At 35.3% G+C, this 27,909-nt stretch overlaps 1 protein-coding gene across 1 annotated transcript in view; it reads left to right on the top strand.

The window, feature by feature from the left end:
• LOC101895654 (uncharacterized) overlaps positions 1-27,909 on the top strand; it is a 300,444-nt gene that overhangs the window by 218,234 nt on the left and 54,301 nt on the right. The window contains exon 4 of the mRNA XM_059129222.1: positions 4,469-4,908. The gene's annotated coding sequence lies outside the window, so the exon portion shown is untranslated. The remainder of the gene's footprint in view (positions 1-4,468; positions 4,909-27,909) is intronic.

Raw genomic sequence — 27,909 nt, 5'->3', positions numbered from 1 at the left:
AGGTACCGTTATAAGGGAGCTCTACGAAGACGTGGGCCTGAACAGGCAATCTCCAGTCATATGCTGTGCTATCCATTACGAATATAAAATACCAAATTTGAAACAATTCCGGTGAATATTGTCGCTATAATCAACAAAGTATCGAATATCTGCAGGTACCGTTATATGGGGGCTCTACGAAGACGTGGGCCTGAATAGACAATCTCCAGTCATATGCTGTACTATCCATTACGAACATAAAATACCAAATTTGAAACAATTCCGGTGAATTTTGTCGCTATAATCAACAAATTATCGAATATCGGGAGGTACCGTTATATGGGGGCTACACGAAGACGTGGACCTCCAGAGACAAATTTTCTCTCTTAGGCTGTAGCATCCAATACGAACTTAAAATACCAAATTTGAAACAATTCCGGTGAATATTGTCGCTAAAATCAACAAAGTGCCGAATATCGGGAGGTACCGCTATACCAAAACGTTAGGTCCACATATTCAATATCAAAAGTCCTGCAGACATAACATATATTTGAGTATAATTTTATCAATCTACTTCAATTCGTTCGGAAGCTAGAGTGATTTCCACAGACGGACAGACGGATGGACATACCTAAATCGACATATAATTTTATGCTGATCAAGAATATATATACTTTATCTGGTCTAAAATGTATATTTCGACGTGTTACAAACGGAATGACAAACTTAATGTACCCTCCATACTATGGTGGCGGGTATAAAAATATATATCGGAACCGAGTTCCACCATATGAAAACGTACGTCCCGTAATTCAATCCATTTGGGCTGATACTAGCCATTTGTTGCCCAAAAAACCCTGAAATCGGATAAAGGTATATATTGGAGCTATATCCAAATGTTAATATCTGATAAAATTTGGCAGTGGTATAATTATGGTATATAATTCTTGTGTAGAACATATTACGAGGGACTTAAAATCCCAAATAGCTTCTAGGCTGAGTTCAGTAGTACCTGCATAACTTACTCCATTAGAGTTGATATTAGCCATTTGGTGCACAAAAAAAAAAAAATACAGAAATCGAATGAAGCTATATCCAAATCTGAACCGATCTTGATATATTTTTCTGGGCTGTATCTGATATCTGGTACCAACTCGCATTATTGTGGAGTGCATATTACGCATGTGCGGTACTTTAACACCAAATTGGAAGAAACATAATATATATTGGAGCTATCGATATGTCTGAATCGTTTTTCACCAAAAACTAAAGCGCTAGCTTTTAGGCTGGATTCCGTTGGAGGTGCCTTCAACCGATTTTCACCAAATTTAATGTACTTGATCCTATACAAAATTCGGTCGGATATGCCAAAATTTAGGTCATTTGGACTGATATTGGCCATTTGGTGCACAATTAACCGGAAATCGGTTGAAAATATATATGGGATCTATATCCAATCCAATACCGATCTTGACAAAATTTGAAACACTTATTTCATTGCTGTATCTGATACCTAGTACCGAAGATCATTTTTGCGGAGTCCATATTACGCTTGTGAGGGACTTTAAACCTAAAATCGGATAAAAACAATATATGCGATCTATAGCAATATCCGAACAAATTTAAATTTGAAATTATTTTTTTTGTAGGAATTGCCAAAATTCAATCCATTTGGGCTTATATTCGCCATTGGTACACAATAAACCTTATATCGGATAAAGATATATATGGGAGCTATATCCTAATCTGATCTGATCTCGATTAAACTGGACAGAGGTATTTTTCGGATCCATAAGTTATCCAGTGCCAAATACCATTCTTGTGGTGTGCGTGTGAGGGACTTTACACCCCAAATCGGTTAAAACACATGTAGGGGGCCACAGCTACAGCTTGTTTCCAGGATGAATTCAGTTATAATTGCCAAAATTCAGTCCATTTGGGCTGATATTAGTCGTTTAGTCCGAGCTATATCCTAATTTAACATACGTATTTTCGACCAGTATCTGATGCCCGGTGCCAAATATTATTCTTGTGACGTGCATATCGGAAGATATCGTAACATAATATATATGTTTGCAAAATTAAGGCGTACGTACCCCATTTGTATTGGAGATATGTGCAAAATAAATCATAACTAAAGGAGATGTGTAAATTGACTTACATAGAGCGATGTTCATCGAAAATCAATAAAAGTAACTACAGGTACATCCAAAAAACAGGATAATTACTTGCTTGGTTGTTTTCGAAAACAAATTCAAGTCATCACCCGTTAGAGAGAGATAGAGAGTTTCAAACTTCAAGAACACAAACTGGATTTCGTATTCGAAGAAAAATGATGGTTATTTTTTCCTTTAAAAAATTTTTATTATTATTAAAAAATAACAAGAATCCATTTGAGCATAACTAAACAAATAAATGCCTTTCCTGCTAGAATATAAATATGTGTTTCCCAAGGATTTGATCTTCGATTGGTGAAAGTCCGTTTTTAATTTTCATATTTAATTTATTCATTATAATTGGAATATTAAAAGGCCATAAGTTATGGGCAGTTGTATTTATAAATGTTGTGTTTCCTGCTGGGCAAAAAAAAAAAAAACAAAACGAAAATATATATTTAACGAATATAATTATAACTGCATTTGCATATTTCAAGGAAAAGAGAAATTATTTTCTATAGAATAATATATTAATGCACTTTTTTAATTTTAATTAATATGTGCTGTTCCCATCTGTGTAGATATATAATTTAAATGAAAAAGAGAAAGAGAGAGAAGAAAAACACTTTTCCTCTTAAATTTAAAATTTATTAACAACAAATAACTGAGTCAAGTTGCAGTGCCAAATTTTTGTTTTTCTCGTTTTTTTTCTTTTTATTTGCAAAAGTAATTATGTTTTTCTTGTGTGAAAGCTTCTGAAGAGATACATATGCATATGTGTATATGCACCTACAGGGTGAGATAAAAAACTGTAACAAAGTCAAAGCCATAATTTTTAATTTTTTTTTTTAAATTTTATTGAATGAAAGCAAAAAATGACAGAAATAGCATCAAATTTTAGAATAAGTTTATATTTGTTCGAATTGGTTACCTTTGCCACGAATTATGGCCTTCAAACGGCCAATGAAACCGTCATACGCTGCCCGAATGTTGCTCTGTGGTATTTTGGCCTATTCCTGGCGAAGCGCTTGCTTGAGGTGATCAACACTTTGGTATTTTTTAGTGCCAACCTTGCTTTCCAAAATACTCCAGACACAATAGTCCAACGGATTGGTATCCGGAGATTTTGGTGGGTATTGTGCTCTGGAAATGAAGCGAGAAACCTCATTTTGTAACCATTCCTTGGTGGCGCGTGCTGAGTGCGAAGGTGCTGAGTCATGTTGAAATATCTAAGGTCTGCGGCCAAAATGTTTGCGTGCCCAAGGCTTAGATACACCTTCCAGAATATTTTCGCGATAATATTCGGCATTTATTCTGATTTATTCTGATAGGCGATTAATTCGAGCAGCATTTATTCTGATGCCACGGTCGATTAATACAAGCGGAGAGCGACCATCGGCTGTTATGGCGCCGCACACCATCAACGTGGCCGGCGCTTGATTTATGGTGGCCAACCGAAGGTGCACGTTTTCAGCTGACCTCTTCGGCAAATAAAGACGATCATTTTGTTTGTTTACAAACTGATGGACAACGAATGTTTTCTCATCGAAAAAAAAAAACAAATTCGGCAGTTTACCACTTTCGGCCAAGCGAAGCAACTCTTTAGCTCTCTTGAGTCTATTTTCTTTCTGTTTCGGTGTAAGTTCTTGCACTTTTTTGAATTTCAATGGCTTTACCTCGAGCTCATTTTTCAATATTTGCCGAATGGAAAATTGCGATATGTCCAGCTCAAGAGCCATTTTTCGACCACAGCGACGCGGGTTTCGATCAAGTCGCTTCTTTACTTTTATAACCATTTCTGCTGATGTTACTGTTTTCTTCCGTCCACTTCCATGACGTCGAGCTACGCTACCAGTATCACGGTAACGAACGATGGTACGAGACACAATAGATTTATTCACATTAAAATGCTGGAGTGCTCGAACGATAGCCACTTATGGTTTTCCAGCCAAATATAAAGAAGTCACACCATCCATCACGCTTTAACTCCATCACGAATAACTTTTTTCTGGGAAATTCTCACCAAAATGCTTTTGTATGCTTGTAAACTGAAATAACATCTGTCGGACGAGTGGCTTACATATGACAGCAGTCTGAAGTTGGTTGCAGTTTTTTCATCTCACCCTGTGTGCGTGTGCGAACATAAAAGTGGAAAACTTTTGTATGTTAAATTCATTAATTTTACTTAATTTTATATGTATATATATCTTTATGCCAGCCAGCCTGCCTTCCCACCCAATTGGTGGGTTGGCTGCCTGGTTTGTTTCTATATTTCATTTTGGTTACGAGTGAATCATCATCTTTTTTCCTCTTCCTTTTTGATTTCATTGTAGATAATTATTGCAATTTGCCACAGGATCTACTGAAGCAACAACAACAACAACAATCAACGTCTACAAAAGCAACATTAACATCAACAACCATCATCATCAGCAGCAGCAGTAGACAACAACATCAGCCAAAGCAACCACTTTATGGCCAATGGCTAAATGGAAACAAGGCAGAAACAATTTTTAACCATTATTTAAATAAAATAGCAACAAGAGCAACAACATAATAACAACAAAAGTACATATACACACAACATACCATGCAATAAAATACACTGGATGTGTGTATTTTTAATTAAATAAATTTTGTAAAGTGGATCAAACATCATACAAAAGTTCCAGCCCGAACGCCATAACCAATACCAACAACCATCGTAGGCACGAATTTTCACTCAACAATTCCGTTTGTTTATCGCCCGTCGTCACATAAACCAGGAAAAAAGGTAAATTTTATTTCAACAAAAACAAAAAAAAATACCTATTTGATTTTTACAATAATTTTAATTGGTTATAAACGCCAAAGAAAGGAAAACGCCAGTTGGCAAATGTAAATAAAACGCCCAGAAATCATACAAAAATTAAGTGGCGCACACATAGTTTTCGGAGTGTATTTGTGTGTGTGTGTATGTGTGAGAGAGGGAGTAAATAAAATGCAATTAAATGTTAAAATCGTTAAATACATTTTTTTAATGAGCCTAGATTTCAAAGGATTTTTGTGCCGTTTTATGAAAATACCATTGATTGATTGAATATTAAATGTGGGTTGTTTTATTATTACGAGGGGAATCCCAAATAGAGTAAACCCAAAATAGGGGACATATCATATGGGATACACGATATAATTACACAAAATGTTCAGTTCCACCTAAAAAAGGAGTTGCCTATCCAAATTATATCCTATCCGTCAAACTATGGAGGGTACACTAACTTCGCCATTCCATTTGAAACTCCTCGAAATAATCATGTCAGACCCAACTAAGTATATATATTCTTGATCAGTTTATAATTCTAAGTCTACGTCAGTCCGCTAGTCAGTCCATCTGTTGTAATCACGCTATTTTTCGAACGAACTGGGATAGAAAGCTTACTTTTTGCACACATGTGTATTTTGTCACCAGGCAGGTTAACTTTGAATGCGGGTCATTTCGGTCCATGTTTTGCGTATGGCCCCCATATAACAATACCTCCCTATTTTCGGAATTTTGATGATTTCTGCGACATTTTCTACCAGATCTGTTTCCTTTTTTATATCCTCCACCATACTATGGAGGGTATATTAACTTTGTCATTCCGTTTGTAACTCCTCGAAATACTCATGTCAGACCCAACAAAGTATATATATTCTTGATCAGCGTAAAATTCTAAGCCGATTTAGACAATATCCGTCTGTCGGTCTGTTGTACTCACGCTATATTTCGAACGAATTGAGATAGAAGGCTAAAATTTTGCACACATGTTTATTTTTCCAGTAGGCAGGTTAAGTTCGTAATTGGGCCATGTAGGTCCACGTTTTCATATAGCCCCCATATATAAGTAACTCCGATATTCGATATTTTGATGATTTTAGCGACATTATTCACCGAAATTGTTTCAACTTTGGGATTTGAAGTTCGAAATGGATACTACAGCCTATGACAGAAAATTATTTGTGCAGGTCCACGTCTTCATATAGCCCCCATACAACGGTACCTCACAAAATTCGGTATTTTGATGATATTAGCGACATTATTCACCGGAATTGTTTTTTAAGGATTTTATTTTTTTTTTTTTAATTTCCAAATTCGTTCCAAATGGTGGATGGTATTCAAAGTTTGGCCCGGCCGAACTTACTGCTTTTTAACTTGTTGTATATAAAGCTGGTAATAAGTACTACACCCTATAACAAAAAATTTGTGCAGACCTACCTCATATAACGGTATCTCTAAATATTCGGTATTTTGATGTTTTTAGCGACATCACAGACAGGAATTTTTTCAAATTTCGTATTTGAAGATGTTGATGGTTCCTACAAACTATGACAAAAAATGACTTTTACAGGACCAAGTTTTCGTATATTCCCTATATAACTCTCTCCCTCCCAATATTAGGTATTTTTATGGTATTAAAGGCATTATAGACTGGAATTGTTTCAAATTTCATATTTAAAGTGCGTAATGTGTACTACAGTGTATTACAACCTAAGCAAAAAACTTGCTATTCAGGTCCACGCCAACATATAACGATAGCTCCCGATATTCGTTAGTTGGAGGAATTCAAAGACATTATTCACCAGAATTTTATATTACCCATTTTAATTTCGTAATAGACGCTTCAACTTATGACAGAAAATTGCATATGTAGGTCCACGTCTTCCTATAGCCCTATATAATTATTCCTCCCGATATTGTATATATTGATGATTTTAGCAACGTTATTCAACGGAATTGTTTTAAATTTCGCATTTTAAGGTCCAAAAGGGTACTACAGCCTATGACTGAATTCTATTAGGAACGTCTCCAAGACCACAGATATCAAGTAAAAGTCAAATCGGTTGGAAAATATGACCAAGGTGCCATGCACTAACTAGAAAGAGGGTATCATTATATAACTACTGTACCAAAACGTAGACCTATTATATTATAATAATATGCGTTCCTGCATAATAAGAAATCAGAATACCAAAATTTGGCTCAATTAAATGGAAAATATGGGCCGGGCGTAAAAATACTTGAAAGCTATCCCTACAGGGGATATAAAAAACTGCAACAAAGTCAAACGAATGCTGCTCTGCGGTATTTTGGCTCATTCCCGACGAAGCACTTGCTTGAGATGATCGAAATTTTGGTATTTTTTAGTGCCAACCTTGCTTTCCAAAATACTGCAGACAAAATAGTCCAACGGATTGGTATCGGGATATCGGAGATTTTGGTGGCCATTGTGCGCTGAAAATGAAGCGAGGAACCTCGTTTTGTAGCCATTCTTGGGTGGCGCGTGCTGAGTGCGATGGTGCTGAGTCCTCTTGGAATGTTCAAGGTCTTCGACCAAAATGTTTGCGTGCCCAAGGCTTTAATACACCCTCCAGAATATTTTCGCTATACTATTCGGCATATATTCTGATGCCACTGTCGATTAATACGAGCAGAGAGCGACCATCGGCTGTTATGGTGGCCAACCGAAAGTACACGTTTTCAGCTGACCTATTTGGCAAGTAAACACGATCATATTGTTTGTTTACAAACTGCTGGACAACGAATGTTTTCTCATCGGAGAGAACCAAATTCGACAGTTCACCACTTTCGACCAAGCAAAGCAACTATTTAGCTCTTTTGAGTAAGCTCATTTTTCGATATTTGCTGAATGAAATATTTCGATATTTTCAGCTCACGAGCCATTTTTGGCCACTGTGACGGGGGGTTCGATCATGTCGCTTTTTTACTTTTCTGCTGATGTTGCTGTTTTCTTTCGTCCACTTTCTTGACGTCGAGCTACGCTACCAGTATAACGGTAGCGAGCGATGGTACGAGACACAAAAGATTGATTTACATTTAAAGGCTGGAGTGCTCTATCGATAGCCACTTGTGGCTTTCCGGCCAAATATAAAGAAATCACACTATCACGTTTGCATTCCATCACAAATAACTTTTTTTCTGGAAAATTCTTACCAAAATGCATTTTTACGCTTGTAAACAATATAATGAGCTGTCACTGCAATAATTTTAACAGCTGTCGGACGAGTGACTTGGAAATGACAGCAGTCTGAAGTTGGTTGCAGTTTTTTTCACGTCACCCTGTATGTGCTCTAATACGTCTCCAGCGAATATTTGGAAATGTTTTTTGCAATCGAAATGACAAAAATGATATACTCTCAATCTTGAGGTGGAGGTTATAATATTTTAATTTTACGCAGTAAAATAAAATTTGTCAATGGGGCCTTTAATGCACCGTGATGCTTTGTGAAGAACCCTTAATGCGATATTGCAGTTAACTACTTTAAAAGATATGTTCAAAACCATTTAAATACCTAAATATGGATGCTGAAATTTCACTGTCGGGATCTAAAGGCGTACTTTTCCATTACCGAGTAATGGGTATCTTAACCATTTTTTGCCCGTCTTTGCTGCTTACAAATCAATTTACTAACCCATTGTTTTTACAAGAGTATGTCATATCGCAAAAAATTCAGTTTTGAGAAAAACCCCTTTTGAGTAATTGAGTGGGATTTGACTTCCCGAATTAAAAATAAAAAGGTACGGCACTGATATCTCAAAAGTATTTCTGGGTAAAGAAAGTGGTTTACATCTTCCGAAAAACTCTTGACCCTACAAGGATTTTAGAGGGAGTTGTATACATATAAATGTCTTATGCTACCTCTCTTTCTCTCCTACATTTTATACATTTCTATTAAAGTTGATTTTCGGTCTTAAAAATTTACAAATTATTTAAAAATCTCTCATCCGACGACTAAATCTGCTTCCAAAACTCCAAAAAGCTATATGGCCATGATTAAATTTGATATATTTGACTTGCGTTGACTTTGGCAAAATCCGTGAAGTCAATGCTTACATTATTGGTCTCATTCTTTCCACTCTATTAACATTCTATTTTGTCTTTGGTGAATTATTTTTTCCCCTTTTTAATTTTCATTTGAATACGGATTATCCAAGTTTTTTTTTTCATTGCATTCTATGCTTTTCATCCACAATATGTTCATTCACATGTTTCTTAAACACTAACTAAGCAATAATGAAAACAGTAAATGAGCAACTGCAGCGATGGCAGCAGCAGCAGCATCAGCAACCTTCCATTAGCTAATCTCTTTGATTTAACTTTGACAATAGAATTCAAGTGAAATCAGAGACGAGAGAGGAACGAGAAGGGAAACAAATTTTTGTTCAACAGCAAAATTGTGACTAATTAGAATTTTTTTTGCCTCCATCCTCATTCATTCGTGTACAAATCAAGTGAGTATGTGGTTGAGTGTGTGTGTGTGTGTGTGTGTGTGTGTGTGTGTGTGAGTAATTTTCTTTCCACATTTGTATGGGTAGGAACGCTTAACCATGCCGAAGTCATTGTACAAAAATGAACATATCCATGTTGTCGTTTGTAGGAGTCATTGCAGATTGGCTTTAACAGAAAAAGGAAGTCTCGTACAAAGGAACCGGAACATGTACGCATACACACATGTATTCTTCGACCGAACACAAACACACACACACATACATGTTTGCAATGCTTAAAGGAGAAAAAACTGAAACGAACACGTTTCGTAGTAGAATGTCTTGGGCAATACGTGAGCTCAATGTTGCATGTCATTGCTTTGAATTAGTTCGTGGTTTAGATTTGTTCATTCTTTTTTCTCTCTCTCTCTTTTCTATATCTCTCTGTCGCTTAAAGTTTTAATGGCTAAGCATAAAATGAGTTTGGATTTTTTTTGTTTTGCTTTCTTTTGGGGAAGTTTCAAGCAAGAAAAATTAGTAGAGTTTTTAAATTAAAATTTATATATTGACAGCAAAGAAACTAGAGCTGTTGCAAATGAGGTGGGAGAAAACCTATGTCTCCTATAGTAATAACGCCTTCAAAATAAATAAATCGGCATGGGAAATAAATGCTGGAAATATTTATTAACGGATTGGAATGTCATCAGAGCTATTATCAAGGTTTTTTTTTAATTTTAAAAAATTAATATGTTTTAACATCAAAACCCAATACCATGAGATATATAAAAGTGTTCATATAATGTGTGTGTCAAATTTTAAGTGGATTTGTTGGTATTAGGTCACTGAAGCAAAACTCCAAAAGAGTTTTCAATTCAAAATTACTTTTTAATTTTATTGTAATTTTTAGTTTTTTATTGGCGCCCTATAAATTATGCTTATATGACGTACATTCTGTCGGAATGTTTTCTACGCCCAAATCCAATCCAAAATTACAACTATCGGGCAAAATGAGTACCGGAATTGATATTATTTTGCTAGTAATGGCGAAATTAAATGGAAAACATGAGAAAACGTAAAAACTATTTTATATCGGAGTTACTCTTCCACAGGGGTCATTCCAAAAAGTGGACTGCTTTGACATATATTCAAGTCTATATCAAATTTGCCACAACTCAAACTGACTATTGGACAGTAAAAACATACGAAAATGTGCATCGAATAGGGGATAAAAAGCTAAATTTATCGAAAATAACAAATGTATTTTTAGCAACTTAAATTTATGATATTTTTTCCTGTTACATATTGAATATACACATTTTTTTTGTTCAGATGCTCGTATTAATCGGCCGTGGTATCAAAATAAATTCGGCATTTATTATCACGAAAATATTCTGGAAGGTTTATTAAAGCCTTGGGCACGCAATCATTTTGGTCGCAGACCTTGGACATTCCAACAGGACTCAGCACCATCGCACTCAGTACGCGCCAACCAAGAATGGTTACAAAATGAGGTTTCTCGCTTCATTTCCAGAGCACAATTTCCACCAAAATTTCCGGATACCAAGGCGTTGGACTATTGTATCCGGAGTATTTTGGAAAGCAAGGTTGGCACTAAAAAATACCAAAGTGTCGATCACCTCAAGCAAGCGCTTCGCCGGGAATGGGCCAACATACCGCAGAGCAATATTCGGGCAGCGTGTGACGGTTCAATTGGCCGTTTGAGGGCCATAATTAGTGCCAAATCTAAACGTATTCTAAAATTTGATGCTATTTCCGACATTTTTTGCTTTCATTCAATAGAATTAAAAAAATAAACAAAAATTATGGCATTTTATGTTTTTGCAGATTTTTTTATCTCACCCTGTATACATGGGAGCCATAGCTTTATCTGAGCCAATTTTCACCAATATTTAAAGTACTTGCTTCTAGGCTGAGGTGTTTTTGAACTTTGTAAGTTACATGGTACAAAACATCATTCTTGTGGGGTGCATATTACGAATGTGGGGGATTGAAATACCAAATCGAATGAAACCTGTATATGCTAGCTTTAGCTATATCTGAACAAAATTTGAATTACTTGCTTCTAGACTGAATTCGGATGGATGTGTCAAAATTCAAGCCATTTGGAGTGATAGTGGCCATTTAGTGCACAATTAACCCGAAATCTGTTAAAGATATTTATGGAAGCTATATCTAACTTGGAACCGATTCTCACCGATTCCAATAGGATTCGTCCTTGGGCAAAGCAAATTTTGTTTGACAATTTCATCTCATTCGGATAGTAAATGCGGCCTGCCTTTTGTTCACAAGAATACATGGACAGACGGGCGGACAGACAGACTGATTTTTCATAAATCAACTCAGAAAGGGATTCTATGAAGATTCTCTCTCTCCATGTTACAAACAAATGCACAAAGACCTAATACCTTATCTACTATATGGTGTAGGGTGTAAAAATTAAGAAATATTTGTAATTTTTATGCCAATATTGGTTCAAATATCATTTCATTGGTGGCTTATAGTGAAATTTGATAAAGAATACTTTTGTCTTTGGCGTTATTACTTCTAAAATGATGTTCTGTAGGAGTATTCTGCATGTACTCACATAAAGTACGGCCTCAACACTATAATGTGTTATTAATATATACGAGCAAGTGCCCGCCACTTCGGCTCTTGTATCCATTACGAACTTACAATACGAAATTTGAAACAATTCCTGTGAATAATGTCGCTGAAATCATCAAAATGCCGAATATAGGGAGGTATAGTTACATGGGGGCTATACATAAACTTGGACCTATATAACATTTTTTAAATATCAAAAGTCCTTACACACATTGTTGTAAAAGTTTATCAACCAACTTCAATTCGTCCGGAAGCTAGAGTGATTTCCACAGACAGGCAGAAAGAAATACGGACGGACATCGTTAAATTGGCATAGAATTTATTCTGATCAAGAATATATAAACATTGTGGGGTCTAAAATGTTTATTTTAAAATTTTTTCAAATGGAATAACAAACTTAATATACCCTCCATTCTATGTGGAGGATATAAAAAAATCGATTTTTTTAAGATTCCAATTTTTCAATTTGTTAGGAAGATCTCACCTTCCATATTATCAACGGAAAAGTCCAATATTGTGTTATTCTTTCAATTTTAAGCCTTAATTTTTGAACTTCAGCCAGTATTGACGAAGCTATGCAAAGTGTTTAACATTTTTATGGCCAATCTTTAATTTTTTACTCTTTGTATACATTAGATTTTTGCCTTTCTTTCCCTTTAAATTTCCAATTTCTGATTAACTTTTTATGCCGATACAAGTCAATGTCCTGAAAATATCACAACAATTGCCCAAACACCGAAGTGCATAGCAAGAAAATTAAACATTTCATCAACAACGGCATCTGGTGAAAATGAGCTTTCAACAGCAATAAATTTTCATTGTTTGACATTGTGTTGTGATGCTTGGCTTTTTTGTTTCTCTGGAAAATAGGCTTTTGTTAAAACAAAAAAAAGCACTGAATAATAAATTGAAAAAAATATCTTATAGAGAAGAGGACGTTGCAAATTAAATAAATGTACAAACATTGCGCCGCCAACCCTACAACAGCACAAAAAAAATATAATGGCTATAGTAGTAAGATACAACAAAAACAACAACAACGAGCAAAAACATTGCATTCACATTCTACAGCAATTGCAATTATAATTGTCACGCAATTGTCAAATTGAAGTACTCGTAGTAGTGTTGCTGTTGTTGTCTATGGCTATGTCTATGTTGCCCATGTCGTCGCCATTGTTGTTATGTTGTCATAGAATTGCCATCAAACAAAACGGCGACACTTGCAACAATGTTACAAAAGACAGGATGTCGCATCAAGTTGCGTGAATGTGTATGTGTGTGTGCATGAGATTTTATAGCTATAAACGTAATAGGCAAAGTGAAAAAACAATAGAAATACTAGCCGGTTCCCCAGCTGGCAAATGTAAACCAGTGAATGCCAAGAGAACTTTCCAATATGCTGTTAGAAAGGGCAAATATATGTAATTTTTCCGAAGACACTATATGTCTAAAATGTAGGGATTCCAATGAGTCTTAGTTCGAATAATTTCACAAAATGAGTAACCCCGTCTATTTAGCTCAAGTTGAGAAGTAAACTTTCAAAACGCGGATACACGGTTATTTTATTTTTAGCTCATTTTTCATATTCTGTTGGATTTATTCCTGTAAAAAATACGAAAATTGAATTTAGTCGCACAGTGTAGCCTATGCTAGTTAAAAGTTTAGTACTGATGTTTTTATATGCTCAGCCATATGGGTATAGAGGGTATATATTTTTGATACTGTCAAAACATGCTTCACCGAAACAACGGTATTAGACCCTAGAACTGTTTGGACCAAATCCATTTCAGGACACTTGGGGTCGATCTAGCGATGTCCGCCTGTCCGTCTGTCTGCTCGTTGGTGCGCGATAACTCTCGAAGGAAGTATTCGGTTTGGTCCAAACTTGGTACATCGTAATGTTATTATTAAGCATAGAGTTCGGAGATGGGCAATGCTGGCCCACACCTTTCGGTACCTCAACCCAAAAGTCAAAATTTTCAGAAAAGTAATTTACTGCACAGAAAAAGAAAGGATAATCCGATTTTGCTGCAAATTTGCGAATTCTAATATTTGTATTAGTATTAGGTCAGGTGAGAAAATGGACAATATCGGTCCACTAAATCAAGTACCTCCCCCACAAAGGGTCAACATTTTGAAGAATTATAACTCTTATAAAATGTGATGTGTGAATTATATTGTCTTCAAATTACATACATCACAATAGTTTTACTAGCGCATGCTTTGGTGTGAAGATGGGACATATCGGTCAACTCCTTCTGGTACCTACCACACAAAGGGTCAAAAATTTGAACATCCATGAAGTTCATAAAACCCTAAACTAACATCCGATTCCATTCTGACTTGGCACTTATCAATATTTCTATCAACATAAAATATGCTGTGAAGATAAGATACATCGGTCCACTGCTTTTGGTACCTACCCCAGAAGGGGTCAAAATGTGAAATTAAAAAACGATTTCATTCAGACTTGACACTAATCAATATTTCTACAAACATCTGTTATAAAGCTGGTAGAGATATGACCATTGCCTCTGGTACCTCCCCCACGAAGGGTCAAAAAAAAAGGTCATAAAATCCGAAAAAACATTCGGTTCTCTTCGTATTTCACACGTCTCATTATTTCTACTAACACAAGATCTGCTGTGAAGATGAGATATATCGGTCCATTCCTTCTGATACCTCCTCCACAAATTACATTCAGACTTAGTACTTCTCAATATTTCTATCCACACAAGATCTGTTATACAGATGGTAGAGATCGGACCATTTCTTCTGGTATAACACCATCCCCCACACCCGCCCCAGAAATGGTTCGAAAAGTAAAGAAGCGACTTGATCGCACCTTCGCTTGGCCGCCAGAACTCAAGCGCCGGCCATGGTGATGGTATGGGGCGCCAAAACAGCCGATGGTCGCTCTCCGCTCATATTAATCGACCGTGGCATCAGAATAAATACCGAATATTATCGCAAAAATATTCTGGAGGGTGTATTAAAGCCTTGAGCACGCAAACATTTTGGCTGCAGACCATGGACATTTCAACAGGACTTAGCATCATAGCACTCAGCACGCGCCACCTAAGAATGGGTACAAAATGAGGTTCCTCGCTTCATTTCCAACGAACTATGGCCACCAAAATCTCCGGATACCAATCCGTTGGAGTACTGTGTCTGGAGTATTTTGGAAAGCAAGATTGCCACCAAAAAATTGCAAAGTGTCAATCACCTTAAGCAAGTGCTTCGCCGGGAATGGGCTAAAATACCACAGAGCAACATTCGGGTAGGGTGTGACGGTTTCATTGGCCGTTTGAAGTTCATAATGCTTGATAAAGGTGACCAATTTCAACAAATCTAAACTTATTCTAAAATGTTATGTTATTTTCCGACATTTTTTGATTGCATTCAACAAAATTAAAAAAAAATGTTAAAATAATGGCTTTTGACTTTGTTGCAGTTTTTTTTTATCTCACCCTGTATTTCTGCGAACCCCTCTGGTACCTGACCCACAAAGGGTCACAATTTTTCTATCATAACTTTTTGATACAAATCAGCGAAATTCATCATAATTTCCAACATTGTTTGCTGGATAATACTGTTTTAAAAAACCCGCTGTTAAAGAGTTGTAGAAATTGTACCTTTTTTGTTTCAAATACAAATCAAGATTAATTCCAACGGCTTTAAACAGCGGCACTGGCCATTATCAACACCACCAGCGTCCAGTAAGCCAGCCGAAGTAAGAGATTAGCCAGAGACAATGGATAACTTGTTTATTGTTGTGCGTTTTTTTTTTTTTTCTGTTCTCTTGCAACGACAATCAACAGATGTTTAGATGTGAACAGTAACAGCAAAAGGAAACAACGAATAAAACTTCTAAACAGAGAAAAAAATTCTGAATTTCATGTTGCAGCTTCAGCTGCCACCACTTGGCTGCTGTGTGGCGTGTGTGTGCCTCATTGTCATTGATAATGTTGCTACGGCTGATGCCGTTGTCGCCACCGCCGTAGCAACATCATTTGTTTGGCACTGCACTGAAGCATGCAACTCAACAACTTATAACTAACTTGTCATGCAATTAACTAAGAAACACACACACACACACATGTGCCGCACACACACACAATCCTCCAGCCCCAGACACACTCATTGAGAGACATTTGCTCACTCGTTCACTTTTTGCAACAAGTTTTAATTTGATTGTGTAGTTCAGCGTTTTGTATTCAGCCCTGTTCTGTTCCAGTCTGTGCTCTGTTCATTTGTTCGTCCGTTCGTTCATCATGTAATTCTTATTGTGTTAATTTATTTTATAGAGTTTTTCATTTGTCGTTGTATTGTGTTGTGTTCTGTTCTGTTGCCGTTTCTCATCTTCTTAGCAGTGTAATGCCGTTATTTAATGAACGCCAGTTGGAAGTTAAGATGTAAGTTAAACTCAAAAAAAACAAGACATTTTTAAGGAAAGGAGAAAAAAAAGGGGCCACAATTCCGGCGATGTTGATCTTTATATACCCTCCACAGTGGGAAAACTTAAAATTCCGGAAATTTAAGATTACCATGTCTTAAGTCATGTAAAGAGTCCTTAAAACAGCCAGTTAAGTTGACAATGTGCCTATGGCCTTCGAAATGTCATTCCAAAACCATTTTTGCCTATTAAGATTTCAAAATATAAACTTTCATCTCCTTCGGCTTTAAAATGAAGCTAGGATGCTCCAAATTCCATTAAATGAAACCGATTTTTCTGTTTTTAGGACGAGTTCCTATTTTCCGATAAATAAATATGAAAATTATATGAATCATATTATGAAACTACCAAATTATAACAAATTCGATTTGAAAATTAGACATTAAATATGTTACTAGTTATATGAGCGTTTTGCGAATATCTTGATCTTTTGAAATTTCGAATTAACATTGGTTGGAGTCATAGCTACGAACTTCAAAATACCAAAACTGTCAATGCCGAAACCTGGGTATAATGAAAAGTCCAAAAATACGATTTTTTAAAAGAATTTTTAAGAACCCATGATCGTGGATTTAAAAAAAAATGTTGCAAGGATATTTAAAGAATTTTTCAAGGATAAGTGACGCGGATTTTTAAAGAATTTTTAAAGGATAAGTGACGTGAATTTTTAATTAATTTTTCATGAATAAGTGACGTGGATTTTTAAAGAATTTTTCAAGGATAAGTGACTTGTATTTTTAAAGAATTTTTCAAGGATATTTAAAAACCAAAGAAGTGAATTTTAAAATAATATTTAAAGGATAATTGACTTGGATTTTTAAAGGATGACTTGGATTTTTGATGAATTTTTCAAAGATAAGAACGTGAATTTTTAAAGAAGTTGTCAAAGATATGTGAAGAGTAAATATCTCTTAAAAGGCCAAGAAACGAGGTTTTTAAAGATTTTTTTTTCGAGGATATGTGACGTGGATTTTTAAAAATTTTTCAAGGATATGTGAAGTGGATTTTTAAAGAATTTTTCAAGGATATGTGACGTGGATCTTTAAAGAATTTTCCAAGGATAAGTGACGTGGTTTTTAAAAGAATTTTTCAAGGAAAGGATTCTTAAAGAGTTCCCCAAGAATAATTGACGTGGATTCTTAAAGAATTCCTCAAGGATAAGTAACGTAGATTCTTAAAGAGTTTCTCAAGAATAATTGACGTGGATTCTTAAAGAATTTTTCATAGATGAATGACGTGGATTCTTAAGGAATTCTTTAAGGTTAAGTGACGTAGATTCTTAAAGAATTCTTCAAGGATAAATGACGTAGGTTCTTAAAGAAATCCTCAAAAATAAGTGACGTGGAGTCTTAGAAAATTTTTCAAGGATGCGTTAAAAAGAACCACAGGAGGAATGGATTTTTTAAATAATTTTTAAGGGATTTTAAAGGCCTAAAAACGTGGACTTTTCAAAATATATGTTTAAGGGCCCTCAAGCATGGACTATTTCAACAATTTTTAAAGGTAATTACAAGTCCACCAAAAGCGGATTTTGAAAAAAAATATTTAAAGGTCGTGTAAGGGCCATAAATGTGGATTTTTAAAAAATATTTAAATGATATTAAACGTCCCATAAGCGTTGATTTTAAACAATTTTTAAAGACTTTTTAAAGGATATTTTTTAAAAACTTGTTAAAGGATATTTAAAGGTCCCTAAGCGTGGATTTTGAAAAAAATTTAAAAGATATTACATGACCTAAAAATGTGGATTTTAAAAAAATATTGAAAGGATATTTTAAGGCCCACAAAGGTAGATTTTTTAAAAAAATATTTAAATGTCCACAAGTGTGCACTTTTTAAACAACAGGGTCTTTTTAAAGTATTCTAACGGATAGACATATAAAATTTAAAGAGTTTTTATAGGCCAACAGAGGTGAATTTTTTATAGAATTTTGAAAGGATATTTAAATTTACAAAAAACGTAGATAAAAAAGTAACACACGTGAATTTAATGGATATGTGTTTTTTATTAGGATTAATTTCAAGGGTATGTTAAGGCAAAAAGGATGTGTAAAATCTACAAAAGATTTCATTCTGGGACATATAAAGGCCTACAAAATGAACATTTATTGGGACTTCTTTTAAGGAAGTGTAGGGCCTACAAAAGTGAATTTATTTTCTTTCAAGGATATATATAGACAAGCGAACGTAGATTTAATACGATTTATTTCAAGGACATGCAAATATTTACTAACGTAGATATTTCAAGCACACGAACGTGGATTTTTCTAGAATTCTTTTAAGGATGTTTAATCTGAACAATCTGGTGAGCTTTCATATTTGTTAAATTGACAAGTGGATGTAAATCCGAGATATATATATATATATATATATATATATATGCCTTTTGAAATTTTCAAACGCTAGGCAAATTGTGTGAAAACTATAGACACTGGGCTTTAATTGGAAAATTAATGTTATTGAAGAATTTTCATTTTCTAATAAAACTATACGAGTCCTTTTGAAGATATTTTAGATGCGATCCTTCGATATTTTTTTCTAATTCTAATGTTCAATACTTTGAAAATCGGTATGTCAAACCCTACCCAATTCAATGCCATATTTTCACTTTATATCTGTGCTATGTTTGGCGTTAAACTCAGTATAACGGATCTCATCCATTATATATAATTGGTCAGGCCTGCCTGCTGATCGTCATTGCCTTCCAGATATGTCATCATTGTAACTCTCTTTCCATGTTTCTTCTCCTTCAGCCATGTCTTTCTATGCGAAAGTCTACCTTTATTTTTGTATTAAAGTCTTCCTGAAGGTTTCCTTTTGCCATTTCGAATATATTTCTTAGTTATACATTTTGAACTTTTTAGACACATGCATATGTAAAGGAACTTCGAACTATAATGAAGTCAAAGTCGACAAAGTCGAACCAAGTTCCGTTTTCAAGTGCTTTTACAGACTATAATCTGTTTACCTCATTTATACATTGCATCTGAAGAGAATTTTAGAAAAGTTCTAACGAGTTGCTTATGAAAGGGACTCCCTTTTCCTGTAGGAGAATTCCCTTCAACTCGTGTTCTTTTTTCAGAATTTCTATAATCGTATCCCCCTTTTAAAAATATTCTTATACCAGAATTTTTGTATCTCGACTCAGCATTGTTTTTTTTTAAGTTTTTCCAACAGATAATCTTGAGTCTCGGTTTGTCTTCTCTGAGTGTTACTTCGTCCTTCCACTCTCCACTAAGAATCTTCTTTTAGTGGAATTTAACAGAATTAGTTTTTTGAGTGTATTTAATAGTTGTTCTACACCCCAGAGTAAAGTGTCATATTCTCATCTCGAGCAAACTTTCATATCGTTATTGTGGTTGTTGTTCTTGTTGTGTTATCGTTGTGTTCTCTTTTATTTTTTTGTTTCTTTCATTTATACTTTGGATTTTAATTGCCCTTTATTTATTTAAGAATTATTTTATTTACCATAGAGAATGCCATAATTTTCTCCGTTACTTTTCTCACTCTCTCTCTGTCACTCCCCTTTCTCAACATGGTCTGCTGCAACATTGGTTCGAATGGTAGTCTTGAGAATTGTTGCAGAACTGAACATAAGTAAATTTGGGAGCCAGGGAGGAAGTGGGGTATTTGCAAAGAGTTTGCAATTTAACACCACAGATCCATCTCTGTGACATTGTGTAGACACACAAACACACACACACACACTGGCCAACTTCTATATCATGGAACCAAAGTTTAAATATTTTCCTTGTGGTTCTGCAACTATAGTATGGAGATAAACTAATTGACTGGGAACCTTTGTGTCATGACAATTGTTTTTTATTTAGGATTTGTGTTTTGTTTTGTATTTTATGTTGCCTTTACAAATAGCTTTGCCTTTGTAGCAAAAAGCCAGCCTGCATTGGGAATGGACATATGGTCGAGCAGCAGTAGCTGTAATTAAACTAAGTCACAACTGTGGGTCGTCGTACAAAGAACCAGGAAGAATATTTTATAAAATAATTGTGAGTAGTCATAAAGTTTATGACATGGTTTGTTTTTTTTTTATTTGTCGAACTAGCTGGGAATGCCATAGACAATTATGAGGGTATCGCAAAGGGAGATACATAGCTTTTGCCAACAAAGGGAAACCTTAGAAGTGCTCAGTGTTGTGTGCCTCAATATAGGTCAGGTTTTTTGTGTGAAATATTTAATGAATGTAAAATCAAAGACTAAAAATGGGGGAATAATAGGATCAATATGTAAGCAAAAGATAACAACTTTCAATTCAAGGAATGTATAATTGTGTTCCCAAATATATTTCTATTGCAACTTATCTATCGAAATCATTTGTACCCTGCTTTAACCTCCTTTGATAATGGCTATTGTCTTTTTTCATATGAAGATTTTTGGAGATATATAATCTATAAATTATTTAAATACTACATTTTTAGATTAGTCACAAACACGTTTGCTTCACAAAAAAAAAATGATGAGCTGATGATTCACTTGCTGAATCATTGCGATTTTATTTACCTGTAAATTTGTGTATTGTCGGACTTTATTGTGCATAAAATAATCTTAATTTAGCTTAGTAATTTGTTGTTTTTTAGATACCTTTATTTCTTTTAATTGAAAGTGATCAAGTTTCTAAAACAAAAAAAAATTAAAAAAAATTTTATTTCGGTAGTCATGTAAATAGAGTTTTTACTTTAAACCTACTTCAAATATAATATTTTAAATTAAAATTTGTCTTAAGGTCTTGGAAAAAATTACGATTCCCTAAAATTACATACGACATAAGGGTAAGGATTATAAGGTATATTTGCAGATTCTATAAACTGGAATTATAATAAAAAGTTTGGGCTAAAGGAAGTACAGGGTTAGAAAAAAAATCAGATAAAGTTAAACGCCATAATTTTGACATTTTTTTAAAATTTTATTGAATGATAGCAATAAATGTCGGAAAAGCATCAAATTTTAGAATAAGTTTAGATTTGTTCGAATTGGTCAGGTTTGGCACAAATTATGGCCTTCAAACGGCCAACTAAGCCGTCACACGCTGCCCGAATGTTGCTCTTCAGTATTTTGGCCCATTCCCGACATTTTTGTATTTTTTAGTCCAAACCTTGCTTTCCAAAATACTCCAGATACAATAGTCCAACGGAGTGATATCCGAAGATTTTGGTGACCATCGTGCGCTGGAAATGCAGCGAGGAACCTGATTTTGTAACCATTCTTGGGTGGTGCGTGCTGAGTGCGATGGTGCTGAGTACTGTGGGAATGTCCAAGGTCTGCGGCCAAAATGTTTGCGTGCCCAAGGCTTTAATATACCCTACACATTTTCAGCTGACCTCTTTGGCAAGTAAACACGATCATTTTGTTTGTTTACAAACTGCTGGACAACGAATGTTTTCTCATCGGACAAAACCAAATTCGGCAGTTCACTACTTTCGACCAAGCAAAGCAACTCTTTAGCTCTTTTGAGCCTATTTTCTTTCTAATGCGGTGTAAGTTCGTGCACTTTTTTGAATTTTAATGGCTTTACCCCGAGCTCATTTTTCAATATTTTCCGAATGGAATATTGCGATATGTTCAGCTCACGAGCCACTGCAACGCAGGTTTCGATCAAGTCGGTTCTTTACTTTTCGAACCATTTCTGCTGATGTTGCTGTTTGCTTTCGTCCACTTCCTTGACGTCGGGCTACGCTTGTTCACTACACGAGACACATAAGTTTTATGCTCTAACCGTAGCCACTTTGGTTTTGAATTCCATCATGAATAACTATTTTTCTGGAAAATTTTCAACAAAATGCTTTTGTACGCATGTAAACAATATAATGAGCTATCACTGGAATAATAATTAATAGCTGTCGGACGATGACGAATGACAGCATTCCGAAAATGGTTGAAGTTTTTTCATCTCACCCTGTATATATTCTTTATCAGCGTAAAATTCTAAGACGATTTAGCCATGCCCGTCCGTCCATCTGGTCGTCAGTTGTAATCACGCTAGAGTCAAAACGAATATAGATAGGAAGTTAACATTTTTACAGATCAATCTTTTGTCTGCATGCAGGTCAAGTTCGAAGATGGGCTATATCGGTTCACGAGATCGTATATGCCCCATATATCATACCTCCCTATATTCGGTATTTTGATGATTTTAGCTAATTTTTTCAATGGAACTATCTAAAAATCCATACCAGAATTTCTTTCTAAGTACTTCACCCTCTGGAAGAGAAATGTCGATGTAGGTTCACGATGCCCTATAGCCCACATACAACGGTACCCCCGATATTCGATGTTTTCATGATTTTAGGGACACATTTCACCTGATTTTTTTCCAATTTCGTATTTAGAATTGCGTATGCAGGTCCAGGTCTTCGTACACCCTCTATATAACGGTACCTCCCAATATTCGGTATTCTGATGATTTTAGCGACATTATTCACCGGAGTTGTTTCAAATTTCGTATTTATAGTTCGTAATGGGAACTACAGTCTATGAATTGCCTATGCAGATACAGGTCTTCGTATAAGCCCCATATATCAGAACCTCCCTATATTCGGTATTTCGACGATTTTAGGTGCAATATTCACCGACATTGTTTTGAAATTTCGTATTTGATGTTCATAATAGGTACTACAGTCTGTGACAGAAAATTGTTTATGCAGGTTCAGTACTTCGTATAGCCCCTTAATAACAGTACCTCCCGATATTCGGTATATTGATGATTTTAGCTACATTATTCATTGATTTTTTTTTTTCAAGTTTTGTATTTCAATATTTTAATGAGTTATGACAAAATATTTTAATGAGTTATGACAAAAGTTGCCTATTTAGTCCACGTATAGATCCCAATATAAGGGCTATATTCGGTATTTTTAAGATTTTAACAGCATTTTTTAACGGATTTTTTTTAAATTTCCAAATACGTTCCAAATGGTGGAGGGTATTCAAAGTTCGGCCCGGCTGAACTTACTGCTTTTTTACTTGTTACTTTTTCATAATATGTAGTGTTTCTAACATGAGGGGTTGGGAAACGTTTAATATTAACCACATACGGCTTTTAAGTTCGACCCGCACCCGGGGACCCGCACACTCTGATCTTACTCATTACTTGGTAATACTTAAACAAGTAAGCAAAGGCTATAGTCGTGCGGGGCCGACCATGTGATACCTTATAACACTACAATATGTTAGAAGCCCCCTTATGTCCAAATCCACGTTGCAAGATTTCGCTTTTGAAATTATGTCATGGAGCACTGCCCAGATATTACTCTGAGCATTTTGACCAATATTTACGCACTCCGTCGTGCTGCTAGTTGTTGTGGTCCATTTTACAGTCGAATATAATCAACAAAAAGCTAGAATTTTACCCTGCCTTAACTCTCTTCTCAGGCGTGTCGATTGGCTTCAGCAAGAAGTTCTCCTTTTGTTCGGATATCATCTGTAAGTAATGTTGGTATTTTTTTACACAAAAGTAGAGGTCCATTCTACCCGCTGTCCTAAACTTTAACTTGCGGTCGTGTCCTTTGGTTGCTATTTGTGACCTTTATAATGACTTCAAAATCAGGAACATTTTTAGTTGTTGGTCCATTTCAACCTCTAAAAATATTGGGGACATCTTCGAAAACGATAGGCCTAGACCTTCTGAAAATTTTTGTGACGATCGGACGATAATTGCAATCTGTATATAATAATCTCAACTTGTGTTGTAAGGTGAAAAAATATTACAAAATATACACTTCAATATTATAAGTCAGAATAAAAAAATCGGATGCGATAAAAAATATGAAAAAATAATAAAAATGTCACAAAATACAACCAAATCTATATTAACATCATTATTGACGGCGATTTTTATGCGATTTTTTTAGATTTTTTACTTCTATTTCAAGAGGGCGTTCTGAATTGACAAAATTTGTCAAAATCGGTCCAGCCATTCTAGAAATATAAGCATTCTAGCTAACATCCCCTTCCTTTGTATACATTGTATATATTTCGCTATATATATTCGATATATTTGCTATCGGAATCTACGTAACGGTCAGAATTGACCTGTTTGTCTATTTGTGATTTCGCGGGGATTCAAAATATTCGCGGTTTGATGGGAAATTTGACTTTTGTTTAACAGAAATGTTATGGTCTATTTCACCCACTAAATGTTACTCGATGACCATCAAAATTGGAAGGCTTCTGCCCATCCCTATGCTCTAGCCCCATGCTAATTTCCGCGTCGATTGGTCTATAATTGGGACCTGCAGATCAACTGCAAAATCTGGATTTTTCAGTTTTTGGTCCATTTCAACCCCCAAATATTATGCAATCATCTCCAAAAGAAATAGGGTTCTATTCTGACCCTATCCCCATCTCCATTTTAAATTTCGTGAATATCGGGCCATTATTGCGACCTACAGAGTGATTACAAATTAATTTCGTTATTTTAATGGTGCCAGCACCAATTTCGAACTGGATAAACAACAAATTGACATTTGGAATTATTTGTATTTTTACAAAAGTAATTTTTATAGGTCCACTTTTGGGTCGCTACCTTATTTTTTTTTTAAATATAAAATTCTTTTATCCCCATTTAAACTTAATTTTTTCCCATTAAATCAATGATTAACTCAGTACTTAGCGCTCAGGAGCACTGCCTTTATTTCTTCCTTCTAGGAAACTTTCAGATCGTCCTTCGAAAACTTTATATCTCAAAGAGGTAAAACTCCCCTATTTCTTCTACTAAAACCCATTCAGCTCTTCCATTTTCTCCCATCTAAAATCAAACTTTTCCCTTCAATCAATAACCGACCCATTATTTTAAAAAATGTCGAACTCTTGAGTTTTATTCATAATTTTAATTACAATGCCAACAACAACAACAACACCACACTGACCATTCATTAATAGAGATGCCAACTTTATTTTTTGTAGTTTTAATGTCAGAATTTAAAACATTTACCTTTCGCTGGCTCCACCTGACCTATTGTGTTCCAGTTTTTTCCCAATCCTTTTTAATACGTTCATTCATCGCCGCCATAACTATAAAGCGAAGTGTAAAAGTTCACTAAATTTTAACTTCTCTATAAAGCGTTTTGTGCAGTGTTTTTGTGTTTCCCGTACCTAGTTTATGGCCAACCGTGTCTCACTATATGACGTCGGCAGCGTTGACACCATACAATTTCGAGCAGTTTATTTTAGCTCGCTTGAGGTTTTTATTTCGTGCTATATTTTTTCTTCTTTTCTGAGTTTTCCTGGACGTTGTAAAGTGAAAAACTTTTCACGCTTGTATGGCATTATTGTTGTTATTGCTGCTACTGCTGCTGCAATTGTTGGCTGTTGGTGACGCTATGTTAGCTGTTTTCTCGAAAGATTTATTTCAGTTGGCACATAGGTAAGGTCATCACCACAACAGTCATGTAATAGTCGTATTTTAAGCGAAACTAACGGTAAAAAGAACCGAAATATACAGAAAAAAAAAAAAATAAATAAATAAATAAAACAGAAAACCTTAAGCGGTGACAAAGCCTGGGAACAGGGTAACCATAGGTGGATTGAGAAATGAGCCATGAGATGTTGATAATTCTCATTAAGAAGAAGACATTCTTGGGGTCTTATATAAATTAAGGTGTTGTGTTATACAAATGGCATAACTTTGAAGGAACCTCCATGCATCGGACTTCCCTCTGCAGGTCTATAAAAAATACAGGGTGAGATGAAAAAACTGCAACCAAATTCAGACTGCTATCATTTCTAAACCACTCGTCCGACAGCTGTTGTTGACAAGCGTACGAAAGCATTTTGGTGAGAATTTTGCAGAAAAAAGGTATTTGTAATAGAATTCAAGCGTTATAGTGTGAGTTTTTTATATTTGGCTGGAAAACCACAAGTGATTATCGGTAGAGCACTCCAGCATTTAAATGTAAATAAATCTTTTGTGTCTCATACCATCGCTCGTTTCCGTGATATTGGTAGCGTAGCAGAAATGGTTCGAAAAGTAAAGAAGCGATTTGATTGAACCCCGCGTCACAGTGCCCGAAAAATGGCTCGTGAGCTGAACATATCGTAATATTCCATTCGGCAAATATTGAAATGAGCCATTGAAATTCCAAAAAGTGCAAGAACTTACACCGCAAAAGAACTAAAAAGTTACTTCGCTTGGCCAAAAGTGGTGAATTGCCGAATTCGATTTTCTCCGATGAGAGAATATTCGTTGTTCAGCAGTTTGTAAAAAAAAAAAACAAAATGATCGCCGCTTGTGTTAATCGACCGTGGCGTCAGAATAAATGCTTAATTTTATCGCGAAAATATGCTTGAGGGTGTATTAAAGCCTTTGGCACGCAAACATTTTGGCCGCAGACCTTGGACATTCCAACAGGACTCAGCACCATCCCACTCAGCACTCGCCACCCAAGAATGGTTACAAAATTAGGTTTTTCGCTTCATTTAAAGCGTTGTACTATTGTGTCTGGAGTATTTTGGAAAGCAAGGTTGGCACTAAAAAATACCAAAGTGTCGATTACCTCAAGCAAACGCTTCGCCGAGAATGGGCCAAAATACCGCAGAGCAACATTCTGGCAGCGTGTGACGGTTTAATTGGCCGTTTGAAGGCAATAATTCGTGTCAAAAGTGACCAATTCGAACAAATCTAAACGTATTTTAAAATTTGATGTTATTTCCGACATTTTTTGCTTTTCCAAAAACATTCCAACAGGACTCAGCACCATCGCACTCAGCACGCACTACCCAAGAGTGGTTACAAAATGAGGTTCCTCGCATCATTTCCAGCGCACAATGGCCACCAAAATATCCGTATACCAATCCGTTGGACTATTGTGTCTGGAGTATTTTGGAAAGCAAGGTTGGCACTAAAAAATACCAAAGTGTCGATCACCTCAAGCAAGCGCTTCGCCGGGAATGGGCCAAAATACCACAAAGCAACATTCGGGTAGTTCGCGTGGTTTCATTGACCGTTTGAAGGCCATATTTCGTGCCAAAGGTGACCAATTCGAACAAATCTAAACTTTTTCTAAAATTTGATATTATTTTCGATATTTTTTGCTTTAATTCAATAAAATTAAAAATTATGGTGTTTGATTTTGTTGCAGTTTTTTATCTCACCCTATACATACATTTTTTCGAAGTTCAACACACACTTCTTTCTGCTTATGGACAATTTTTAAGATCTACAAAAGTTAAGCAAATTTTTAATCCATCCTATTTCCATCACTCCCATGCATCACATAACAATATCCTTTCACCACATTCTCTTGAAAACTATGTTACCATTTGCAGATATATGTACGTACATGTGTGTGTGTGTGTATGAAACTGAACCGAAGAAGAAACATAAAAGAATGTTGTTAAAGTTCGTTAATAATGTTCAGTCTCTTATTTAGTGCTTTGTCCTGTTTTTCTTTTTTTTCCTGATACTGCATTCCTTTTACACAGTATTTACTATT

This window comes from Musca domestica, unplaced genomic scaffold, assembly GCF_030504385.1.
Source record: "Musca domestica strain aabys unplaced genomic scaffold, Musca_domestica.polishedcontigs.V.1.1 6, whole genome shotgun sequence".
Taxonomy (NCBI): domain Eukaryota; kingdom Metazoa; phylum Arthropoda; class Insecta; order Diptera; family Muscidae; genus Musca; species Musca domestica.
This window is presented reverse-complemented; position numbering and strand designations above follow the sequence as displayed.